This window comes from Heterocephalus glaber, unplaced genomic scaffold, assembly GCF_053883595.1.
Source record: "Heterocephalus glaber isolate CG9 unplaced genomic scaffold, H.glaber_assembly_v1.0 deba00001673, whole genome shotgun sequence".
Classification (NCBI taxonomy): domain Eukaryota; kingdom Metazoa; phylum Chordata; class Mammalia; order Rodentia; family Bathyergidae; genus Heterocephalus; species Heterocephalus glaber.
In genome coordinates this window covers 19,277,951-19,297,057 of record NW_028258410.1, presented here as the reverse complement: position 1 = coordinate 19,297,057, position 19,107 = coordinate 19,277,951, and the positions used below count along the sequence as shown (strand labels likewise).

The 19,107-nt window shown below is 50.0% G+C and overlaps 1 long non-coding RNA gene across 1 annotated transcript; it reads right to left on the bottom strand.

The window, feature by feature from the left end:
* Window positions 1-310: 310 nt before the first annotated feature.
* On the bottom strand, window positions 311-6,842 carry LOC147822191 (uncharacterized). The gene is made up of 2 exons (XR_015446043.1): window positions 6,325-6,842; window positions 311-4,300 (listed from the first exon to the last, which is right to left on the bottom strand). It is a non-coding gene; the product is annotated as an uncharacterized LOC147822191 (long non-coding RNA).
* Between the last annotated feature and the right edge of the window lie 12,265 nt (window positions 6,843-19,107).

Genomic DNA, 19,107 nt, shown 5'->3' with positions numbered 1-19,107 from the left:
CTCTGCAGAATCACTCGATGCTATCAGCAGCCCCAGCTCTCCTAGAGGAAACTGCTGGGCCCTGAAGGCTTTGTTTTCCCCTTTGTTCTGCTCCTTTGGAACCTGCCCTCCTGTCTGGGTTGGGCTAAACCAAGGTCATGTGAATAGACCCCAGGGAAAGGTTAATTTTCTATTTCCCAGGGGAGCAGGCAGGAGGGGATGTGGGGACCAACTAGGGGGTGACGGAGCCCGCCGTCACTTGTCGAACAGCACCTGAATGGGGGAGGACGAAAAGAAAGACGCAGAGATGGAGTCGGGAGCCCCCCAGAGAGACTGCCGCCGCCACTTTTTTATTCTCCTCCCCTTTTTATCACAGGTGAGTTTGGTTATTAATCATGACCCTTACCCAAAGACACCTGCTTCCTTGTTCTCTAATTCTTTGGAAATTCCCCACCCTCATGGGCTTTCTTGTTTCTCGGGTTTACAAAACGTCCATCATGTTCCAGGACAATTTCTGAAGGTAAACATCTAATTTGACAAGGACGCGGTTCCTCATCACAGAGTCTCCTTGCTCTATACAATGGAGGGTAAGATTTAACATGGAGCCTCTATGGCTAACACCGCTCTCCACATCTCCCCCTGTTTTATATATTATGATCAAGGTCCCTTGATCACGCAGATAGGCTGTGCCTGTCTCAGGTGAGGAATATAAAGAAATCCCTTACCCGTCATGGAGTCAAGAGCGTCACAGTACTCTTGCTCTGTCTTGGGTTGGTGATTTCCTGTATTCCTCTTACCCGTCATTGACTACCAGCCTCTGCAGGGAATTACACCATGGGTTTAGGTGGTGTAGCATGTAATTGTAGACCATGAATACTTCCAGCCATCCTCATTAAACAATGCATAAACATCTGTAGTAGCGCCGGAAGGAGCATGCATCTAAGAGGCATCCCTCCTCCAATAATTACTATGGAAATGAGTTACCGTGTAAATGCAGATGTAGATGGCAGGACTTTTCTAATTTGTTCGATAAAATCCTGTGCAGCCTGGGCTGCATCAAATTTTAGGGGTTCTGCATTTTGGAGATCTATAATATCCAAATCTAAGAACACATTCGCAAAACCCTTATCTGATTTTCTGTTCGGGTGACACAATTGCTTATTTGACAATTGAAGTAAATTACATTATAATAATCATAATCTTTCTGAACACTAATATTTCCTACAAGCAATACCTAAGAGCGCATGACATGTGCAGTGACATTTCTTTTGGGATGACAAGAATTTTCAGACCAGTCCAAAACATAAGTATCAAATCCAGTAATATTATATCTCACAGGGGCATCTGCCACACATCTCTTCTATGGAACAGTCCCACTGGAGCATTAAAAGTTGGAGGCACTACACCAGTGGCCTCTATACCCACAGGTAGATGTAGATGGACTCCAGTGATCCCGCCTTTGCATTGATCTACCTGCCTTCCTGCCAGGATGCGAGCACTCAGTCTTATACGATCAGTTCTGTTGATTTTGAAGAAACATATGGGGGTTCCGGTTTCTGATCCCGTATAGTTGAACAATCGGACCTCGTTCTTGTCAGGTGCCGCCGGCTCATCCAACAGCCTGGTATTGTTCACCCATACCATTACTTCTCCATTTTTTCAGCTCGTTGGATGTACAACAGGTGGATCAGGTACATAAGTCCAATAAACCTTCTCATTAAGCGTCATCATTAGATTTACCAGCAGGACAGTTGTCGGGATCATCCTAAGGGGCAGGAGAATTTCCCGCAAAACGGACCCATCTTTCAGGCAGCCACCTGGCACCTTCAGCGTCCTGCGGGAAAACACAAACGTGCCCTCGTCCCCATATCAATACCGGGCCAGGGCCACTCCATACACCTGTGAGGGGATCTTTCCACCTCACTTGAGCATATGATGATTTAGTTTTAGGATGCCACAGCCATTCTGCTGCAGTCAATCCACAAGCATCCACAATCAAAAAGTTCAGGATGAAGAGAGCATGATGTAAATAATTCTGTGGGGATAAAGGGTATAACTCCTTTTTTATTTTTTGCAATTGATTTTTTAGAGCACCATGGGCTCTTTCCACAATCCCTTGGCCTTGTGGGTTATAAGGAATACCTGTCTTATGGGCGATACCCATCTGTTTACAAAAGATTTGAAAAGCTTTACTAGTATATCCTGTGCCATTATCAGTTTTAAGAACGATAGGGACCCCAGGTGTGGCAAAGCATGTTAAACCATGGGCTATCACATGCTTCGTAGCTTCTCCAGTTTGTGCGGTGGCCATAATAAATCCTGAAAAGGTATCAATACTTACATGTATATATTTCTGTTTTCCATATTTGGCAATATGGGTAACATCCATTTCCCATAACTGATTAGGTTTAAGACCGCGGGGATTTACCCCATAATGAGGGACAGAATGATGTATAGGACAGGCAGAACATTGCTTAACTATTTGTCGAGCGGCTTCTCGAGTTATATGGAATTGCTTCCTTAAGCTGTGGCTATTTTGATGATGTAGAGCGTGAGACTGCTGAGCTAATTCCAATTGACTGAAAGCTACTAGCCATGTAGCCTGATCCGCAAGATCATTTCCCTTTGCCAGGGGTCCGGGAAGCCCAGAATGAGCCCTAATGTGACCCACTTAACAAGGACAGGTCCGGGCAGGTATGCACCGTTGTATCTGAGCAAAGAGCTCCTGTATTTGATTATTGGCAGCATCAATATAAGCAACTGTTTCAAGCACCTATAAAGATTTAACAATATAATGACTATCTGTATACAAATTAAAAGAATAATGGGCCAAAAGTTCAAATACCGCAGCGATGGCGCGAAGCTCAACAGTCTGAGCAGAGGCGGGGGCTGTATGAACAATCTGTGGCTTTCCCTGAATAACATGCCACAATACCACTGGAAGACCCATCAGTGAAAACCACTTGATGTCATAATCAATATCATTTCTATTAGCCCGATTTAATTCAGCTGTTCTTTGACATTGCTCGGAAAATTCTGTTTTCCAAAGGAGGTAATCTCCCCCAGACAGGCATGCCTTAGCAAGCTGTCTCCAATCTCCAGGAGGCAGCGCCTCCGTGCTCAACGATTCTAACATAGCCTGAGTAAAAGGTGCGGTAGGGCCATATTGCGCACATGCCATTTTTAACTCTTTGAGTTCCTTAAAAGATATCGGCCGATGGATTCTGACCATATTCCCTTGAGCGTCAGCTTCCTCAAATACTGGACAAGCTAAATGAAAGCCCTGGGTATCTTCCCCTCTGTCAACCTCCTGTTGCAGGGTAGCTTGTAATGGCGACAGAGACCGAGAATTGACAGACAAAGGCCTGGGTCCTGGGGGATGTTTGATTATGGCTATAAGAGGGTCCGTTTTTTTCATTAATCTTGGAGCTGCAACGGGCGGGGGATCAAGACCAGCAATTATACTAGGAACTATTCCTCCCTCACCCTGAGTCTTCTGGTCTTCCTCTTCCACCGTTAAGCCTGTCTGCCACTGCTGACAAAGAGACTCCAATCTCTTTCCCAATCTAGTAATCCTTTCGGTCACGTCCTCATTCGCTGGCTGTCTGGATTTTTCGGTTTTCCTGGCCACGGCTACGATCGGGGGGGGGGGGGGGCAGTCCTCATTGTTATACCTAGCAGCCTCTTCTTCCAAAGCATCAGCATCTCCCGGGTTTAGGGGTCCCTCATCCGGAAAAAAACCCTTCCTTAGTGCAGGCTCTGCCTCAGCATACACTGGCGGAGCAGATGGCTTAGTTTCACTTTCTATAGGAGGCGGAGGGACAACCTCGGGAACACCAGCCTTGTCAGGCTCCTCCGAGGAAGGACTTGAGGAGGGTCCTTCAACCCTCTCTCCCTCATACCGAGGATCCAAACTATCTCTAATTAAAGCCCATAAACTAAAAGCATCTATAGGGATTTTAGTAGGTCCATGACCATCGTAATAGTCCTGAAGTCGCCTTCCCACCTTATTCCATACTTCTAAATCTACTGTGCCTTCTTCAGGGAACCAAAGACAAACTTTCTCTACAAATTCTAAAAAATTACATAACTGTTCATGCCCTACCTTTGCTCCACGAGCGCGAAGCATATTTTAAGCATATGCTCAAAAAGCATTCGGCTGTTACCAGTACCCATCTTGTTACTCCCGAGTGCATTCACCGCCCTTAATTTACTTATCTGAGCTCACAATCCGTGGTGTCCTTCACTATGGTCCCCCGTATTCAGGTCCCTGTTCGGGCGCCACCCGTGATGGAGCCAGGCGTCACTTGTCGAACAGCACCTGAATGGGGGAGTGAGGATGAAGAAAAAGAAAGACGCAGAGATGGAGTCGGGAGCCCCCCAGAGAGACTGCCGCCGCCGCTTTTTTATTCTCCTCCCCTTTTTCTCACAGGTGAGTTTGGTTATTAATCATGACCCTTACCCAAAGACACCTGCTTCCTTGTTCTCTAATTCTTTGGAAATTCCCCACCCTCATGGGCTTTCTTGTTTCTCAGGTTTACAAAACGTCCATCATGTTCCAGGACAATTTCTGAAGGTAAACATCTAATTTGGCAAGGACGCGGTTCCTTGTCACAGAGTCTCCTTGCTCTATACAATGGAGGGTAAGATTTAACATGGAGCCTCTATGGCTAACACCACTCTCCACAAGGGGGCAAGAGTTGGGGGTGAAGTACCTGCTTTTTTATGATTTGTGTAGCAGTTTGTAGACTGATTTAAGTAATATGGTAGAGGGAGATGTTCAGGGCGACTTAAAAACAAAACAAGCGTAACTTTACTGAATGCTTATTGAGTTCCAGAAAGGTACTATTTTAAGTGCTTTAAAGTAAATCAGCTCCTTTAAGTCTTGTAATAACTCTATAGAATAGACAATGTTATGCCCATTTTATTGTTTTTTTGAGACAGGGTTTTTCTATGTAGTTCAGGCTGGTCTTGAACTCACTATGTAGCCCAGGCTGTCCTTGAGCTCATGGTGATCCTCCTGCCTCAGCCTCCCTAGTGCTGGGATTACAGGCATGCAACACCAATGCCTAGCTTTATGCCCATTTTATAGATGAGGAACTGAGGCACAGAGAGCTTGTGTGACCAGCTCTGGGTTGCACAGCTTGCAGAGCTGTTAGCAGATCTGGGATTTGAACCCCAGGCATCTGGCTCTGGAACTCAATATGTATGGGAGAGATTCAGGTGTGGTAGGAGGGAAGAGCCTTGAGCCCACAAGCAAAAGGAGCCCTGGACACCTGCCACATTTAGTTTGATTACAGTTGTTGGTCTCCTGCTTTGTGCCCAGCTCAGCTAGGAGCTGGAAACAAGGGTGAGGTTCTGGTGCCCCTCAAGTTTACAGCCCCCTTTTGGGAGTAAGGTAGTTGTGAAAGAAAGAAATACTTTTAGTCTGAGCAGGAGGAAGCTTGGAAATGACTGGTGAGAATGGGGTAGAGGCATGGAGAGGCCGCAGTGACTGTACAGCCCAGGTAGGACAGCAGGTGATTGTTCAAGCTCTTTACTGAAAGCTTTCATGTATTTTATACTCTTGAAGTCTCACCTCAGCCAGGAACAGTGGCACATGTCTGTAATCCCAGGACTCTCGGGAGGCTGAGGCAGGAGGATTGGTGTGAGTTCAAGGCCAGCCTGGACTACATAGTAAGTTTGAGGCCAGCCTCACTACATAGTGAGACCCTGTCTCAAAACACCAAAAGAAAAAAAACTCACCTCAACCCTATAAGGATCGATGTTCTCATTCACTCACTTGGGTGTTCATTGTACTTGTTAAGACTCAGTTGTGACGACTCATGCTGACTTAAGCCAATAAGGGAATTTTTTTGGTTCAGGTAACAAAAATAACCCCAGGATTCCAGCTTCAGATATGGCTGGATGCAGGCTTCCAAGGATGTCATCAGGACCCTCTTTCCACCTTTCTGCTTTGCTTGTGTCAGCTTCTTTCTCAGGTGTGCTGTCACCAGGGGTAGCAGAGGGAGCACCCCATAATGGAAGGAGGCCCTGGAGCCCTAGGGCTGCTTCTCACAGGGGCAGCTGGGGCCAAGGGCTCATCCCTGCCCCAGTCATCACTGAGCAGGGGAGAAGGGCTGTGTCACCTGCTGAGTCTGGGTCACACCCCACCTCAGGCGTGAGAAGGTGAGGTCAGCCTCACGCCAGTTCGACGGCCGGAGAACTGGGAGGGCTGATTTCTCAAAAGGAATCCTAGGGGCCGGGGATTTAGCTCAGTGGTTTCGCCGCCTGCTGCACAAGCACAAGGAGCTGAGTTCAATCCCCGGTACCAAAAAAAAAAAAAGGAATCTGGGGTGGTCTTACCAGGAGATGGGTAGGGAGGCCAGGAAGCCAGAGAGGAGGGCAGCTGCGCACTTCTGAGCTGGGAAGCTTGGGGTGCGCAGAGGAGGGTTGGAGAGAAACCAGTGCAGGTGAATTTCGGGAAAATCCAGATTTTTAGCCAATAGGCCTGGACTCAGTCTCTAGTCCGCTGTCAAAAGAGACCTCCTGTGAACACCGCTGTGGGTTGGCACCACCAAGGGGCATTGGGTGACGGGTTGGAAGTGCGTTCTAGAAAAGTCCTTTCGCAGGCGAGGAGGAAGATGGACCTCAGTCACGCAGCGGGGGAAATGCAATCTGCCAGCGCGATGTCATCTGGGGCTCCAGGGCCCCGTGAGCCCCCTGAAAGCTGCCCTCACTCCTCTTAATGCCCCCTCACCCTCTTTTCCGTTGCAGCGAAAGCTGGCATTTTCCCGCATTTACTCAGAGAAAGGGGGCCCAGCTTGGTTCTGAGAAACACTGCCATCTGGTGGTGGATTTTTGCCATGTCAACCTGCGGTCCTATTTCCTTTGTTACAAGGCAAGATTTGCTCCTTGAGAATTCACTGACTCATCACTGAGTCCCTGTGTGACAGGAAAGGTGCTGGGCGACGGGACACAGCGGCGAACAGGATAGACGGGAGCCTGCCTGTGGGGAGCTGACGTCCCAGTGGAGGAGGCTGGCCTGGCAGGGACGCTGCAGACCGCACTCACGCACTGGCCAGACAGCTGGGCCAAAGGACATCACGGATGATGCCCGGCCCTGCCCACTGGGCAAGTGAGACGACAATTTGCAGAAAAATAGGCAGATCGGGATGGGGATTTAGCTCAGTGGTTCCAGCGCCTGCCTTGCAAGCTCAAGGTCCCTAGTTTGATCTCCAGTACCAAAAAAAAAAAAAAAAAAAGGAAAAAGAAAGATAGGCAGGTGTCACCCTACACTTCCTGTACCCGTGTAAGGAAGCACCATGTACCTGTGCCGGGGACTGGCCCCTGTGTGATTATCCATGCCATGCTAGCTCTTGACCTGCTGTGTTTTTTTCTCAAACACAGATCACTAGTGGAAATCGTATCAGTATACACAATTGCTTACTGTCTATTTTCTCCACCAAATGTCAGCTCTCTGAGAGCAGGGACTTCATCTGCTTTGCTCCTCTGTGTTCACAGTGCCTCTCACAGTACTCTGCACACAGTAGGGCCTAAATAGTTGTCACATGAATACACACAGACAGACCCTGTAGTACCCAGCACTTAGGGTACACTTGCCTGGTGCTCTGCACTTGTTATGCAACAACCTTGTGAGTCAGTTGTTTGAATCCAGGTTTGTCTAACTCCAATCCTGGGCCTGACATCTGTATGGGCCCTCTCAAGCCTCAGTTAGAGGAGGGGCTCATCTATGAATTTAGGAAAGACAATGACAGGTTGGAGCAGAAGTTCGGGAGGAAATGATGAGCCAGGCCCTGGGGGCCGGAAGCACGATGGCCACACCTCCGCCTGCCTTTGATTTGGGCAGAAGCAAGTAGCAGCCCAGCTCCTGGACTGAACAGAATGATGTGTGTGAGCCTCTTGGTCCAGCACCAAAGACATAATAGGTGGCCTTGCGAGGCAGTGATGAAAGCACTCGATGACCCTTGGGTGTGAGAGGTTGTTTCTGCCCTGCCTGCCTGCTTCCTGCCCTTGTTCCCTCTCTCCTCCCTTTCCTGTCTAGTTTTCCCTTCCTTCCTCTGGATGTTTCAGTTCTGCCAAGATGGTCAGGTTGAAGGACGATCTGCTCTGAGAAAAAACATGTTAAACCTTTGAGCTTTATGCGAAGAAGAAATGACTCCCCGAGATGCCAGAAGCAGGGCTGTTCTGTAACACAGTAGCCCCCAGTTTGAGATGCAGCCCCCGTTCCCATATTGCTGAACCAGTCTATGTCTACAGCTGGCCAGCACGATCCCCGGGGGCAGACCTCCTCTTTCCTGTTCCTGACGTGTCTCCAGCACCCAGGATGGTGCCCAGCGTGCAGCAGATGCTTGGTAAATATTTGTGGTCTGAGTGAAGGAATTCTGACCATGATGTCTGTGGGTGTGTACCCCTCTGTCAAGACTCAAGGGGGCACCTGTACAAACTGTCTCTCTGGGGAGCCCAGATTCTGTAGTTCGGCCAGATGGCCTTTCCCTGTCTTGGTCCCTCAGTCCTGAGGGAAAGATCCCAGGGGCCACATCATCCGAAAGTCCCTACTGTGGAAGGCACACGGAACATCTCAAGAACCGGGCTTCCCAGACCCTTCCCTCTTTTCTGATGAAACATTTCCGAATGTGCCAGTGTAGAGAGAATGATACAGCAAACCCTCATGAGATGCTCAGAAACAAACTGTGGCGTCACCGGACTGTCTGCTTCCCTCCCACAGTCCCCTGCCTTGTCACTCTCCCCAGGGGTTGTTACTTTGCTGAATGGGCCTTTGGGATTCCTATGCAATTGTGTGCACTTGCATATGTAAACGTAGCGTGCAGTACATTCTGTGATTTGCTGGTGTTCTATAAAATAGCCACAGACATTGAATGAATAAATACTGAAACTTTGCTCCCAGGGGAAATATGCACGCATGTCTTATCTAGATTATAATCTTAAACCTCGAAGCAACTCATCCTGGTAGATTCTATTTTTTGTATTTTACAGAAGAGTGTTAAGAGGTGTCTCCGGGCATGGTGGCACATGCGTGTGATCCCAGCACTCGGGAGGCCACAGGGAACAGGGAACTTCCGCATAACCAAGGGATGACCTCCCTTTGTTGGTGACTCTCTGCCTAGTTAAGGTCTTTCTGCCCCACCGGTTTCATGGTCAGATGTTCCAGTCAGACAGGGGCTTCCCGAAAGCGGTGACTCCATCCCCCCTGACCGAAACCTGTTGCTACATACCCCAGCCCCAATCCCCCACCCCCACCAATGGACCAGTGCTCTCCCACCTGCAAGATCCCTATATAAGCTTCCGGCTCAGCCCATGCAGTTGCTGGTCTCCATTCTGTGAGTCAGCCCGGCAGGCTGCAGACTGCCGCCCCAATAAAGCTTGCTTGAACGTCTGTGTGTGCTCCCCTTCTTCAGAGACCCTTTCAGTTTATATGTCACATCTAATTGAAAGCTTAAGGCCATGCAATCAGGAGGATACTGTCCGGCTCCTCCTCCTCACCCACTCCTCTTATTCTTGTTCTGGACACTGAATCCAGGGCCTTGCATATGCTAGGCAAGTGCTCTATCAGCCTTGGGATACTGTTGGTAGTCCCACTGACGGAGGAAGAAACTGAGGCATAGAAAGGTGAAATCCACTGCCCTAACTCCTTTGGGAATGTTTAGTGAAGAGAGGAACAAGAGAAGCAACCTAAACTATCATCAACAGAATCATAGATAGAGAAAATATGGCATTTAATTCTCAGTTTGGGTGGATCTACCAACAGTCGGAGGGCAACTCTCAGGGAAGAGGTAGGCTCAGGTCTTTGAGGGTCCTCGTGCTCAGCATGGTGGCGAGGATGAGGCTGCTGGCCTGCCAAACCCACAGAAGTTGTCCTTGGAAATGTCACCTTCTCTTCCAGTGATCTCCTGCACTGTGGCAGGATGGAGTGGCTTGAGTCGCTGCATCAAGCCCTGCCAGGTCTCCTACCGTGTTTGCCAGAGGGACGTCCTGCAGCAGCTGAGGAACGGAGGTGCCCCCTGTCCTCCACTGGAAGAGCAGGGCTGGCTTAGTGGAGTATGGGAGCCACCAGGGTGTGGAGCACCAGCTCTCCTAGAGTGAGTCGCAGCAGGTGCAGGGGAATAGTGCGGCTGGGCTGCAGGGCCCCTAGGAGCTCCTGGGTGCGGTCTGGGAGAGGAGACTTAGCTTTCCTTCCCTAGTCCCCCTCTTCACCATGAGGAGAATGAGGTAAGAAGCTCTGACTTTCTTTGGGAATCTGTGTCTACTTTCGACTCCTCTCCCTGTGTAAATCAATCAAGACTGCTTGAATGCAGGTGATAAGAAAACTAACTTGGGCTAGGGATTTAGCTCAGCAGTGCCACACCTGCCTGGCAAGTGCAAGGTCCTGAGTTCAATTCCCGGTACAAGAAAAAGAAAAAAGAAAACCAACTTAAACTGACCTGAGTAAAAATGTGTGGCTTGTGTAACTAAAATTCCAAGATCTTCATTCAGTCATGGCTGGATCCAGGGGCCCAGGGAATATTACCTAGAACTTCTCTCCATCTCTCTTCTTTCCTCTGGCTTGGCCTCATTCTCCACAGACAGATTCTCCCCTGTGATGGTCTTGGACAGCTCCAAGATTCCCTCCAACCAGCCCAGTTGCTGGAAGAAGAAGCCTTTTCCTCCTAGCTTCCATCAGTTCCCTACAACAAAGCCTCATGTGTTTGATCAGGGTCATGTGCCCTCTGCTGACCAATCAAAATGTCTGGGGAAGTGGCTACTCTGATTGGCCAAGCCTGGGCACTTGCTCCCTGTGAAGCTGGAGGGGGTGGCCCAGCCCCACCCAAAGAAGAGCAGGGGAGGGGTGCTTTCCAAAGGAAAGTTGGGGAGAATGGATGAAAGGCAGGAAAAATGACAGATGCTCCCTACATTGCCCCCTCCGACAAAGTGGTTTTGTACCAATACAAGAAATGGTAATGGCCATTTTACAGAATGAAGAGCGAAAGCAATCTTCCTAAGGGGTCAGAAGAGCAAGCAATAGGGCTGAACTGTCCCCTGCCGAACTCTCCCCATGCTATAGCGATCACTCCGAACACAGATCTCACTGTGGCATTGCACTCCTGCTTTAAACCCTTTGGAGCTGCCCCCTGCCCTCAAGTGGAGCCCAGTTCCTCCTGGGACAGCTGAGCTCCAGGTGCTCTGGCTCTTGGCTCCTGCAAGCTCTCTAAGACCATTCTGACTACTGTGGGAGTGGCGGACTGAAAGGGGTCAGTGGGCAGCAGGGTACCAGAGAGAGATGACTGCCACAGTACAGGCAAGAGACGATGGTGGCTGGAGAGGTGTGGCAATGGGGAGATGCCCAGGGCGCTGTCACTCTCTCGGCCTGAGAGCTTCCTCTCTGCCTCACCCCCTCGCCTTGTCTGCATCATCATTTCCTGCATAGACGTCCGTCGGTCACAGGAAGATTGTCCTGACTGCCAGCCCCTGCCATGCTCCAGGCAAGTCCATGTGCCATGACTCGACTCTGAGAGGTCGATGTCATTACTCTCATTTTACAGACAGGGAAACAGGGTCAGGGAGGCTACAAAACTTGTCCAAGACACATGGCTAATGAACAGCAGAACCAGGACCCTCGGTCCCAGCTGAGATCACCCAGCTTGGATCCCTTGTCCAGATAGGGCCAGGCAGGCATAGGGTAGAGTCCAGTCCCCCAGGACGAGGGTGGAGCCACTGGGCTCCCACAGCTTTCCTGCCACTATCCTCACGGTGTTGCTCATTACCTTGTGTTCCAGTGCCTTGTTTCCTGGCCTGCAGCATGGGAGGTCTTAGCAAGCAGGGCTCAGTCTATATCCTACACTTGTCCTTTCTCCCACCAGGGAGTACCCACTGGGTGCCACCATATCTGCAGCACACAGCTCCGCACTTCCTCATAGGCCCGTCTGGGATGGGCGCCCGGGGACTGTGGGGATGAATAGTGGAGACAAGAAGACATTGCTGCAGCGGGAGCTGGCTCGGCTACTTCCCAGCCAAGTGATCCCGGCCAAGTTTCCGCTCCTGTGGGAAGGGAATGGGCAGGCTGACCTCGAAGGGGCAGGTGGGCAAGGGTCAAGCTCTGGGCTGATGCTGGTAGCAGGTCTGGAACCAGATCATACTTGGTGTTTCTTCCCTTCGTAAGCTGCTGGGATGCAGTTGTTGCCCTGAGTCAGGAGGGAAAGACAGGCACTGATTGGTGCAGGTGGGGTCGTTTTGCAGGCTCAGGCACTAAGTTGTAAAGGTCAGGGGCTCAGTGACTGCAACCAGGAGCAAAGAAAGGAAGGGGGCTGCAGTCTGTTGGGTGCTTATCTACATTCCAGGGGCTCAGTGTAGCTGTCCTGATTTAACTCTGAAAAGTGACTCCGTGATGCAGGGACTAACACTGTCCCTACTCCGCTTGTGAAGAGAAGGGGCTCAGAGAGCATGAGGTCTGTCCAGATCTCTCAGCTGTGAGAGGGGTCTGGAGTGAGAGCTTGGGCTGCACTGGGGCTTTCCTTACTGCTTGAGGCTGCACCAAAAGAAGCACCATGTGTTGGAAGGGAAGCAGGAGGGGAGGGTGAGGATTGGCTGGGTTATAGCAAAGCTTTGGTCTGGTTCCTGTGGCAGAAGCAGGGAGGCAGGCTGCACGTGGTAGCACCTGCCTGTTATCCTAGCACTATGGAGGCTGAAGCAGGAGGACTGCTGTGAGCTCAAGGCCAGCCTGAGCTACATAGTGAGATACAGAATATATTCATTCTTAGCCTTCTTAGTTCCCTTTTCCCCTTCCCTCCCTCCCATGTCCGGATCCCTTTCCCATACCCACAGAGCCTATCTCCCTGTTTCCTACATCTCATCTTTTGGTTTGCTCCTAAATTATTTATGCTTTAGGTTTCTCATAGAGGAGAAACCATATGATATTTAACCTTCTGGTCTGATTTATTTCACTTAGCATTTGGTCACAAAGTGCATCCATTTTTCTACAAATGGCCCAAACGAATCCTTCTTTATGGCTGAGTAGTGCTTCATTGTGTATAACACCACATTTTCTTTATCCATTCATCTGTTGATGGGCATGTAGGCTTCTTTCAAGATTTAGCTATTGTGAATTGTGCTGCTGTAAACATGGGTATCATGGATTACTGTGATTTGGTGACTTTAACTCTTTTGGAAAGATACCCAAAAGAGGTATATCTGGGTCAAATGGAATCTCTATTTTTAGTTTTCTGAGGAATCTCCATAAAGTTTTCATAGTGGTTTAACTAGTATGCAAAGTTCTCATCAATTGCTCTATTCCACTTCATTCCCTTACATATTCATTCAACATTTATTGAGTGCCTACTATGTGACAGGCACTGTGTTAGGCTTGAGGCTACGGAAAGGAATAAAGAAAGACAGAAATACTTTTCCTCAATGAGTGGACATTCCAGTAGGAGGAGAGAGACAATAAATGAATAAATAGCATGTCTGATGCTGTCAGGAACTCTGTAAGCACCTTAGATACTGCTAAGTACTGCAGAGAAAAATAAAGCAGGGAAGGGATAGGGAGGCCACGGATATCTTTACCAAGAAGGTGATATTTGAATTAATATCTAGAAGAAGAGCATGTCTAAAAGAGAGATCAGTAAGTGCAAAGGTCCTGAGGCAGGGCAGGCCTGGTGTGTTCAAGGACCACAGGAAGACTAGGACTGGAATGCTGGGCCAGTGGGAGAAATGAGATCAGCAAGATAAGGGAAGTGTTTGGGCTGTGGTACAGAGTTGGGCATTTTCTCTCATGCAATGGGAGCCACGGCGGAGTTTTGAGCAGAGGAGGGACATGATTTAACTTGGGCTTTCAAGGATGCTGTTTGGAGAATGGATTGTAGAGAGGCAAGGGGGCAGTCAGGGAGATCAGCGAAGGTCATTTGGAGCAGAGTGGTGGTGGCCCTGTGACCCCATGTAGGGTGGGCTGCAGGGCTGGACACAGACCAGCCTGTTATGGGACAACGGCGATGAGATCAGCATGACACTGGGCCCACAGTGCTCCCAACAATAGCAGTGGGGAAGATCCAGGTCTAAAAGGCCACCAGCAGTGGCGATGCCCTCAGAACCACGGCCGGATTCTTTTGATGACCAGATACAGAATCTCAGCTGAGATGGCCCAAGGAGTGAAGGACCCTAGTTAGCAAGACAAACTCCATATTGCTGCTTGACCCACCCGCCTGTCCTTTAGATGAACTCAGAAGGAGGAAGCTTAGAAACCTCCTCCCCTTAAAAGGTCCCTTTAGAAATAACAATTAATCAACTATTGTTTTACAAATGTTCTAACAGCAGGACTTTCTGCTTCTGTACTTTTTGCTTGCTTTACTCGTTCTATCCCATAGGGGAGCCTCAAAACCGTTGGCCTCAAAGGTGTATAAAACATGTTTGTCTTCCCCCAGTCGGGGCTTGAGTCCGATGCTCAGCTCGGGTCCTGGCCGGTAATAAACTTCTGTGAGGATTTAATATCGGTCTCTGGTTGGTTCTCTCTCGCTGGGTCTAACAAGGAGAATTATTGGTTCATACCACGGGAAGAACGTTTTGAAATAAAGTATACGCTCGGTGCCTATAACGTTGTTGGAACTGCTCTTATTCCCGTATTCTTTCTCTCTCACTGTCTCTTCGGGTTGGCTTCATTCTCAAGCAGGCTCTCTCCCTGAATTGACCAAGATGGTCCTCTTGGGGACAATGCGGAGATGACCAGCCCACAGTCTCAGCGTGTTATTTCCAGGGCAGGCTCTGATTGGTCCTGCTTGGATCCCCGGGTCCATTCTTGAACCAATCAACATGGCCAGGAAGACGGGGAGCTCTGATTGGTCAATTGTAATCTCCTACCTTTGGGTGGTGTGGGAGCCACGACCAGGCACCTGAGTGACTGCTGGGCCAAGACCTCCTTAGGTCCCAGGACCTAGGATTAGGGCCAGCGTTCCTCTGATAAGCCACCGCAGCAGGGAGAGAGAGTGTGCTGCAAAGACAGATTCAGGCGTCACAGCTTCTGGGAGGGGACAGGCTCCTGAGCAGTTATGGGGGGTAGCTTAGGCGACCCAGGACGTCTGGGCTGTCTGGAGACCGACAGAGGCTGCCAGAGGCTGCAGCCACCAGGGGGCGACAGTCCCACACAGTCACCCGCCTTCGTGGCAAGCGTCACCTCCAGCCGGGGGTGCTGTTCACCGCCTCTGTACTTGGAAAGTTGGGAGCAAATAAAATTTTGGCAGATTGGGTCTTAGTTCAGACACGAGTGGGGAACGTGCCTTTTAAATATTTGGCACGGTAAATCTTTTCTATAAAATAGGATCTTTTGTAGGATGTACAGGAGTGCTTTTAAGAGGATCGAGTGGCCGGTGTTGGTTTGGGGATCCCGTGGGCAGCGCCCTCACAAGTTGCGTGACTTTGGGCAAGCGCCCTCAGTTCCTCCATTTTCTACTGTACATTGGGGGCGACCCTGTCTTGCAAGGGTTCCTTGTTCCGCTGGACCAAATTATTTATTCAACAGGTTTGATTGAGTGAGGTATTTCAGGAATCCCATAAGAGTAGAGAAGCAAAAGTGTCTGCCTTTATGGAGCTGATGTAGTAAAGGCAGAGACAAATGGGAGACCGGATGTCTAGTCTTTGGGATAAAGTGCTTGGAACAGGGCCTGCCTGGTGCACGGTAACACCTGTGAATTGAGTTGCCCAACTTCTGTAACGGGGGATTGTATCAGTCTGGGCCGGCGTGGGGCTGCGTGCACAGTAGGTGCTCCACAAAAGCTCACGGCTGTCTCCCTGTGTGGCTGCAGGTACTGTGTCCACTTCTGGCTGGGGTCCATACCTGGGGGCTGTGGGCAGGTGAGAGCTTCCCATGCTCAGTGGACAAGATATCTGAGCCAGGGCCACATGGCCTGTGTGTGGTGTGAGTGGCCTGCCCAGGAGCCCCAGAGCCGGCACTGTTCTGGGGATGGTGGTGGGGTCAAAGGGTGAGTATTCAACTCTGGCCAAGGCAGTGTGACTGTAGGGCATGGGGCTTCCCTGCTGCTGGACAGAGCATTTGGGAGGAGGAGGAGGCTGTTCCCTGACCAGGGTGGGTCCAGCAGGGTCCTGGTGCCTGGGTCTGAAGAGATCAGCCAGTTAGGAGTCAATTCCAGCCATGTGAACTTGGGTACCTCTCAGAACACCTCTGAACCCAAGTCCTGATATGAAAATACAGATCATGGGGGGAGGTGAGATTGTGCAGGTTGAGGACTGAGCAGAGGGCCTGGCCTTCAGAAAACACTCCAGAAAAGGGAGCTGGCATTACTGCTTGATCTCAGGAATCTCTTAAAAGCCAAATTTGGTTAACCTCAGTTTATAGATGGGGAAACAAACTCAGAGAGACAGTGTGTCTTAATCAAGGCCATACAGCAGGAGTTGACCCAGATTTGGCTTACGTCAGCCCCTCTCGACGCCTCCCACAGGGCGGGGTGTCATGGAAAGTACTTCGCATATTAATGATAAAAGCTGACATTTATTGAGTGCTTCCTTTGAGCCAGGAATTGTCCTGAGCTCTTTAGATTCATCATCCATGCATCCATGCATCCATGCATCCATCCATCCGTCCATCCATGCATCCAACCAACCATCCAGTAAGTGTTTGCTGAGCACTTCCTCATGAGCATGTGCCAGGCAGTGTTCAGGCCACTGGGGAGAGGACAGTGAATAAAGCAGCTGTGACCATTTCTCTTTTGAGGCCACACTCTGCTGGGAGGAGACAGGCCTTAGGCAAATCAATCTATCACCTATTACATGGAAGAGAAGTGTTTAGGAAAGAAGGCAGAGTGAGGGGGAAAGTCTTGGGGGTTGTTAGTTTTTAAAGTCAGATCAGGAGAGTGACCCAGAGGAAGTGACATTTGAACAGAGACCCAAGGGAAAGGAGGGAGGGAGTCATGTGGCTAAGGAAAGGGCATTCCAGGCACGGGAACCGAACAGCACGTGCAAAGGCCTGAGGTGGAGGCCTGCTGTATTTGAGGAACAGAGAGGCCCTCACCGTGGGAGCAGGAGGGAGAGGGTACTTGATGCATAGCAGCTGTGGAAAAGTGGTGAGAACTTTGAGTACTTGGATGCCTGCTTTCCAGCTGAGGTGACTGAGATGCAGAGAGGTGCCCAGGGTCACATACCTGGCAGGTGGCAGAAATAGGATTTGAATCTAAGCCCCCAGACCCTGAGCCAAGCTCCACAGTTCCACTGAGACTGTCTCCCATTCCAAGTGTGTTTCTGGCAGGAATTTGCATACAGCCCGAAGGTGTCTCTCTGGGGTCTATTAGGGAGCCCGCTACCATTTGTGCTCACTGTGAACCCTGTGTAAAGGTGGGGTATGAGGGGCAGATGTGTCCAGGTGAGAGGCGTCCGGACTGTACAGGCCTGGGTTCAGATTCTACCTCTGGCCCTGACTAGCTGCATGACTCTGGGCAAGTCGACACCCAGCCCTGACAGTCCCCACTACTCAGGGTGGTGGGAAGGGTCTGGAGCCCTTTGCATAGCACCTGACTCCTGTGGGTGCTCAGTAGCAGGAACTGCTATTGTCACATCTCTTCTGTCCAGTAGGTATACTGATACCTCTTTTCTGAAAATCAGACATAATGGTTGGGAGGAACCTGGCACACAGTGGATGCCAGTAAGTAAATATCGGAGAATATTATACTGCAAGAGGTCTTCATGGCTGGTCTCCCTCCAACCTCTCTCCCACTTACCTGCCCTAGACCTGAGATTCCACTATTAGAGATTCATTCTTTGGGACAGATGCCCACTTCTTAGAGCCTTTGTTTATCCATACATCTTTGGACAAGCCTTTTTAGCTCTAAACCTCTGATTAATCCCAAGTCTCTCTTTCTGGATGCGTATACCCCAGGATCCAGAACTGGGTGCCTTGGGCACTGGAACCTTTGTCTCCACCGGAGATGGGAAGGAGCAGAAAGGGGGGCGGGGGCTGTGGCAGGGAGGGGCCTCTCTGTATGCTCTCTGCCTAGGCCAGGCTCAAGGAACAGGTGGCAGTGGGTCGGACTGGGGCATGAGCTCACCAGGAAGGACCAGGCAACGCAGGCAGATCAGAGAGGAGTGATGAGCTGATGGCCACATTCCTTCTGTGGGCAGCTGGTGGAGCTGGCGGGTGGAAGGCACAGCCCCAGGGGGGGATTTGGGGAGGGTTTACCGAGCCTGAGGCATGTCTCCGAGTTCGAGACAAACAGGAGAACCTGACACAAATCTTTCACCTAATCTGTGCTCGGGCCCAGGTAGGTTCTTTACCTTCTTCCTCTGGCCTGGCAGGCCCTGTGGAGACGAGGGCCACCAACTCCGGTGTACAAAACAACAATGGCAATAAGAAATGTTTCCTCGAATGCTGTCATGTGAGAAGCACCTACGGTGTGCCAGGCTCTGTGCTTAGAAGCTTGCAAGAGTATTTGGTGCATACTGGGCACTCATGCTGTGTTTATTATTATTGTTATTATTGTGCATATTTATCATTATTACTATTTGGTGCTGAGGATTGCACCCAGGACCTTGTGCATACTAAGCACACACTCTACCTCCAAGCTACTCCCTTAGCCTTATTTTGATTTTTTTTTTTTTTTTGAGACAGGGTCTCACTGTGTAGTTCAGGCTGGCCTTGAATTCACTATGTAGCCCAGGCTGGCCTTGAACTTGCGGTGGCTCTGTGGCCACCTGGGGCTGATTTCTCCATCATTCCCAGTCCCCACACTTCAAGGCCACCCAGAGATGTTTTGATTTCTTTTAAAACCAGAAGAAAATCACAATCAGTATCATAATAATAATCAGTAATAAAATGAACATCTAACGTAGATCATAATAATGAGTATCGAATAATGGATCCAGTCTGGATGATGCTCTTCCTGATAGGGTGTAGTCCCAGCCCTGGAGGGAGGAGCTCGATGGAGCTCAGGGATGCCCAGTGCCCCCGAGCCAGCCCGGTCCCCATCTCTGGCAGGAACCAGTGGTTACTGTGGTGAGCGGCCGGCCAGCCTCAGTGCCAAAGGACCTGGGAGAGGCTGGCCAGTTCCAGGACTGTGCTTGGCCTGCGTGCACAGCCTGGTCTTCCTCTGGCACCTTTGTCCTCCTGACTGTCCAGAGCCTCTCCCCAGAGCCTCCTAG